Below are 7500 nucleotides of genomic sequence, written 5' to 3' on the forward strand. Positions count from 1 at the left end.
ACACACACACACACACACACACACACTCACACACACACATACACCACATACACACACACACACTACACACATACACACACACACACAAACACACACACACACAAATATATATATTATATATATATATATATATATATATATGTTGTGTGTGTGTGTGTGTGTGTGTGTGTGTGTGTGTGTGTGTGTGTGTGTGGACAATATTGATTTGACAGCAGACAACACTGGGACTCTGCTCATTTAGTCTGTTATATATCTAATGTGTAGACGGTGAAGTTAACAGGAAGGCATGACAAAAACGGAGGATATGATAACGTGAGATTCTGTGATGAAAGATCAGGAGGTATGAAAAATACATTATTTGAACAAAAATGTCCAAAGCTTTAATGTGTCAGAAACAAGATCCCTTTTTTTGTGAAGAGATCAAAGTCGCTAAGGAAGAAAAGAGGAAATGCTTTTTCTACTTTCACCCTGGGTAACTCAGCAAAAAGAGAACATGTAATATTGCAACTTATACTTGTCGATTTGGAATGCACAGACAGTGAAACTTATTTACCTCCTTCGTGGTTCACTTTGCTGAGAAATTTCTTAGGTTTATATATATATATATATATATATATATATATATATATATATATATATATATATATATATATATATATATATATAATGCACCCACACACAGAAATATATATTTATGGTGTGTGTGTGGGGGTACAATTCGGAGGAACTGTTTGATACTATACATGTTTGTCTGTTATACAAAGAATGCTGAGCACTTCTCACATGACAGTTTACAGATAAAAGATAAATCCAAAAGCTTGCAGTACTGGTTGTTGCTGAGGGATGGGAATAGGTTACAGAAACGATAGATCAAAGCGATTCCCTGCCTTTCCTTAAGAAATTCGCAGCGTGTAGCTCGATAAACTTCCATTGCTGCTATTAAAACTTACATAACTGCTATTATAAATATAATAATGTAAGAGGCCTGCCATTTAGGACAGGTACCTGCGTTTGTATTCTCTTATCTCTGTTCATGAATGTCGAACTCCGTAACAATTAGTCATGTGAAATATACTCTGATTTCATAAGGGTAGTTGTGTATGCTTATGTGTTACCAAGTCTTTATGTGTGCTGCGTTACCATGGGCGACCGAGTGTTTTACTTGTGCCGCGTGTGACAACCGCAGGTCAGTTGAGATGTTAATGGGAGAAGGAATTGTTAGAATTCACAGTCTCTGCCTATGGTTGGGTCGAATGAAGAATTAGCAAATAAATTAACGTAAAAACAAAATATAATGATTATCTATCTATCTATCTATCTATCTATCTATCTATCTATATATATATATATATATATATATATATATATACTGAAATAGCATATAATACACTTAAGCCATCTATCTATCAATCTATCTACCGCCTCTCTTTTGGAAAAAACGACGCCATAAATAAGAGACTGGGGCGCCATCTGTTGAGAGGATGACGCACCATCGAAAGTGTGTGATGGCCTTTGCCAGCATAAGAAGGGAATTTACGAGCAAAGGGAGACGTGGGAAGGGATACGAGACAAAAATGAAAGGAAAATGAGGTGATATATGATTTTTTTATTTTTCTCGTTATTACAAACATTTTCGTTATTATCACAATCGCTCATATTTTTTTTCCCGTTCTGATTATTTTTCGTTATTATCATTAGTGCAAGTTACATCATTTGTAGGCGAAAGAAAGGTGTGGAAGGGGATACGAAATTAAAATGAAAGGAGAATAAGGTGGGAGTAAACTATTTTCAGTTATTATCGTTATTGAGATCAACCTTGGTGTTATTAATATCGCTATCGTTGTGATAGTTATCATGATGACGATGGTGAATTTACCTCTACTAATAATAAGAGAATTTACGAGCAAGAGAAGGGAGAAGTAGGAGACTAAAATGAAAGAATAATTTGGTGGAATATGAGTTTTATATTTCCCTTTTTACTATTATTACAATTGCTGAGGAGTTTTACTTCCCCGTTATTTTTGTTTCGTTATTATTACGAATGTTATGGATATTTTTTTTTTTCATTATTATTATTTTCCGATATTAACAGTATCAGTGTTATTAACGACGTTATCGTTATACTTACCGTGATGAAGATGAAATGAAACGACAATGATAATGATTCTAATAACAGTATGAATATTAGTACATACAGCTGTAATAATGATAATGATAACAGTAATGTTAATAATAATGATATTAATTGTGATGATAATAGTGATGATGATGATAATAGTGATGATGATAATATTGATGATAATAGTGATGTTAATAGTGATGATAATAACAGTGATGATGATAATAGTGATAATAATGGTGATGGTGATGATGATAATGATGAGGATGATCGTGATTGTGATTGTGATGATGATCATGATGAAGATAACAATAACAATAATAATAATCATAATTACCAAACTAATATCGCCAAGAATACCACAGACCCGAAAATGTGCGTCGGTGATACACAAGCTAAACACTCGACCATTTATCTGAATGGCTAACACTTGCCATAACAGTGTATAAACCAAGACATGAGAAGGTTGGCTAAAGTACTGTCCACACAGGCCGGCATGATCAAGGTCCATGTCCATGGCCGGCGGGCATGATCAATGTCCTGGGGTATGATCGGCAGGCAACTGTAAAGGTGACGTCACAGGCAAGAAAACAACGAAGAAACTACCTGTTTGTTTACCAAGTAGATTGTTCACCCGTGTGCCTGACGAAGCCCACCTGTGAGGACAGGAATTAATACTTACACAGGACAAGGCAAAGACATAAGAGTTCGCTGATACCTTCACAGGACGATGTCGCTAATGTTACACGGAACATGGAATTAGGCGGTTGTTAGTGTAATAAGTCTATCACTTGCTTTTCCCCACGAGCTGTTTGGCAGTTAAACCTGATTTGTTTTGTCTGATTTTGATTTCGCCTATAAGGTATTGTGTTCTAAGTGTGAAGAATTTTTACTCGACAATAATGATGATGATTAATAACAATAACAACAGCAGCAACACCACCATCATCACCACCAACAACAACAACAACAACAACAACAACAACAACAACAACAACAACAACAACAACAACAATAATAATAATTTCTGATTATCTCCATGACTTCTTAGAGGAAGAGAAACTATTGCCTGAGAAACAGAAGGTCTGTAGAAGAAAGACCAGAGGGACCAAGGATGAGCTGTTAATAGACAAGGCATTACTCAAGGATTGCAAAAGGAGGCACACCGACCTTGCTATGTCATGGGTAGATCATCGAAAAGCTTATGATATGATCCCACGTAGTTGGATTAGAGAATGCCTAGGTTGTTTGGAGCTGCTGATAATATTAAAACTGTTTTGAGTAGCAGCATGAAGAACTGGAAATTGGAATTAACATCATCGGGAGTTTCTTTAGGCGAAGTTAACATTAAAAGAGGAATCTTCCAGGGGGATAGCTTATCACCACTTCTTTTTGTTATATGCATAATACCTCTCACTATGGTGTTGAAGAAAGTAAATTTTCATTATGAGTTGGGTAATAAGGTTACGAAGGTAAATCATTTGTTATTCATGGATGATTTAAAGTTATTTGCAAAGTCTCATGACCAGATTCATTCTCATGTAAAGACAGTGCAAATGTTTAGTAAGGATATCGGGATGGAGTTTGGGATTAACAAGTGTGGAGCAGTCATTTTGCAGCGAGGAAAAATTGTTAGAAGCACAGGTGTATTGCTGCCAGATGGGAAATTCATGAACGCTATTGATGAAGAAGGCTATAAGTACCTTGGGATACTGGAAAGTGATAAGATTAAAGAAAATGAAATGAAACTCCAATTTGTAAAAGAGTACAAACGTAGAGTAAGGTTAATACTGAAGTCTAAACTAAATGGTAAAAACAAGATAAAAGCAATAAACACTTGGGCAGTTGCAGTTTTAAAGTATGGGGCTGCTATTTTGATATGGAATGTAGAAGAAATAAAGGAATTAGATAGAAAGACCAGAAAATTACTTACTATGCATAAGGAATTGCATGCAAAAAGTGATGTAGTTAGACTATATCTTGGTAGAAAGGATGGTGGAAGAGGACTGATGAGCTGCGAAGGTGTTATCAAAAGTGAAGAGAACAACCTGGGATGGTACCTCAAACATTCTAATGAGAGATTGTTGCAAGTTGTCAAAGATGTCGGTATTTTGGAATTTGAAAAAAGTTGCAGTAAAGATGACTTTAAAAAATCGATGAGATTAAAGAGAATGGAGGCCTGGATGGGGAAACAAATGTACAGTCAGTTTGTCTGTGATATGCCTGTAGCAACGGATAAAGGCAAAACCTGGAGTTGGATGAGAAAGTCTGATCTGATAATACCTGCCGAAGCGTTGATATGCGCTGCTCAAGAGCAAGCTCCCAGAACAAACTATATAAAGTATAACATTGATAAATCAGCTGATTCCCCGGCATGTAGGTTATGTAAAGAAAGAGGAGAATCTGTGAGTCATATAGTTAGTGAGTGCAAGAAGCTGGCTCAGACGCATTATAAGAGGAGACACGAAAATGTCGCAAAAATGATTCATTGGAAACTTTGTGAAAGTTTATGCTTGAAAGGTCTGATCAATGGTACGAACACAGCCCAGAAACAATCTCGGAAAATACCACTCATAAGCTTCTTTGGGACAGGAATATTCAATGTGATCACACCATCGCAGCAAGAAGGCCTGATATTGTCATTATTGATAAGGTTGGGAAGTCTGCAATAATTGTTGATGTTACCATCCCTGGAGACAAGAGAATAGATGAAAAAGAGAGAGAAAAAAAATCAGGACATCAAACGGGAAATCCAAGGGCTTTGGAGTCTTCGAAAAGTTTCTGTGGTACCTGTTATTGTAGGAGCCCTTGGAAGTGTAACGCAAAATTTTAAGAAATTTATGGAACAAATCGGAATAGAGCTAAAGATCCACTTTGCACAAAAAACACATTATTAGGGACAGCCAGGATATTGAGGAGAGTATTAGAGTACTGAGTAGGAACAGAACGAGGAACCTTTGATTATTGGTAATAATCAGCTTCCCCGCTTTACACGTCGGTTTACAATCTACCAGTGATTTGAACAGCAAATTTACATAATAATAATAATAAATCATCATCATCATTATTATCATCATCATCATCATCATCATCATCATTATCATCATGACAATATTACTACTACCACTACTACTAATAATAATAACAATGATAATAACTGATAACAGTAGTAAAAATAATTATGATGAAAATGATAATGATGATGATAATGATAATAATAATGATAATGATGATGGTGGTCATCATCATCATCATCTATATCATGATGATGATCATCATCATAACTTTTATAATAGCAATGACAATACTAATAATAATGATAAAACTAATGTGAATGTAGGCAGAGTATCACACTTACTCGTAGTTGCCAGTTTGCAATATTTTTTCTTCGCTAGCAGACAAAACACGGTAACACTGTACATGACTTTGTGGTGTTAGTATGCGAAAATACTCGCACTAACACAACCTAACTCTGTAACTGACTGCAGTATCAACAGTCATTTGCGATTTTACAATTTATATTAAATACAACATTAATACCAACCGTCCAAGCATTATTAACAGAGATAGCAAAAAAAAATCTACCTACTTAGAGATCTGCCTATACCATCCTACCCCGAGGAAATATCTACTATGGAATATAATACGTAAAAGTAAACAAATGATAATAAAATCAGATTGTGGTGAAACGACCGCTTTGGACCATATCATTTTTGAACTGCCAGAAAATTTTTAACCAGGGAAGCAGTATTCGTAAATTTAATTTTCGTAAGCAATTTCCATCTCCATTCTACTATAGTGGAAGCAGTATTCGTAAATTTTTATTTTCGTAAGCAATTTCCATCTTAATTCTACTATAGTGAGAAACTGTACCATATTATAAGTAAGGAAAAGGTGTACTTTTTTTTCGTGTAGAGGAAAAGGAAATAGTAATATTTTCGTGCGTACTCGAATTGATCTGGACTGTCTAAAGCGCACCTCACGGCGTTCGAGGAGACCAGAACGAGTAGCCTACGGTAGTGTCCAGAGTATTTACTGTCCACGAAGAGGTGTGGTGTGAACCGGCAAGACGCTGGAGGGACGCCGTTGCTCCGAGCTGCGGTGCTTTATCTAGGATGAGTTGACTTCGCCCATTTGTTTTCTGCATGACCAGTTGGGGCTGAAATATGATGATTTACGATGCCAGTGCTTGTTTTGTTTCCCAAGGGAGATTTAGGTTAATCTACAGTTGTGTAAACCGTTGTTACTGGTGGACGAAGAGAAAGCCCTAGGGAACTACAGAGGGATTATAAATAGTGACTTAAGAATTAATGTTTATTGCTTTGCATCTTTATTCACCGTCATGGAAACTTCTATTACCAATGTTTAAATAAAATATAATTTTGTCTTGTAATTAACTTGTTTCTCTCCCTATACCATATCACTGGGAATATATGTGTATGAATTGTAACCTTGGACCTGAATTATTTCCTGGAGAATATTCGCAGGTGGTGGCCGCTACCAGAAGTTAGGCATTAATTTTGATTATTTTCTCTTATGCTCTGCAAGAAAGTCAATAATTAATTTAGGCACACACTTATATAGTTATATATGTATATATTTATTTAGTTCTATATGTGTATATTTAGATTCTAAAGATATATATAAACACATGTGTATATGCATTCATATATGTATATATATATATATATATATATATATATATATATATATATATATATATATATTCACATATGTATATAAATATATATGTATATATACACATATATACTTATAAATACTAACACACACACACACATATACACACGCGTGAGCTTTTATTTATATATTATTTCAATAATTTCGAAGAGAGAAACCACGCAGACAGCCACATAAATCTTCAAACATTCATAAATAAATGGTAATGGGAGTTCATGAGAGAGAGAGAGAGAGAGAGAAGGGGTGGGGGGGATTCGCAGGTATGTATTCATTAATAAAAGATGAGAGAGAGATTCGCAGCTATATATTCATTAATAACTTTTCCAATTCTGTGATTTATGAAAGCACGTATGGACTGCCGGCCAAAGCGTTATGGTATATGCCACTTTTTAAAATATAAATCCAATATATGTGATTTACAATCAAACCATAATTGGATTTCGAACGAGAGCGTCTGATATTTCTTTATATTTCCGATAACAGTTTCGTTCATAATAAGTTGTCTATCATGGCTATGATCTTTATAGTTATATTTTAATCATCATCTGTGCTATGGGTATCAATATAAGGTAATGACCACATTTATACTCTCCATCATTACGATAATTTCTTGTCCCATTATTGTGATTATGATGTAATTATGATTATTATCGACTGAGAAAATAGCAAGGGTTAGGTAATTG

The sequence above is a fragment of the Penaeus monodon genome, chromosome 11 (assembly GCF_015228065.2).
Source record: "Penaeus monodon isolate SGIC_2016 chromosome 11, NSTDA_Pmon_1, whole genome shotgun sequence".
NCBI classification, from domain to species: Eukaryota; Metazoa; Arthropoda; class Malacostraca; order Decapoda; family Penaeidae; genus Penaeus; species Penaeus monodon.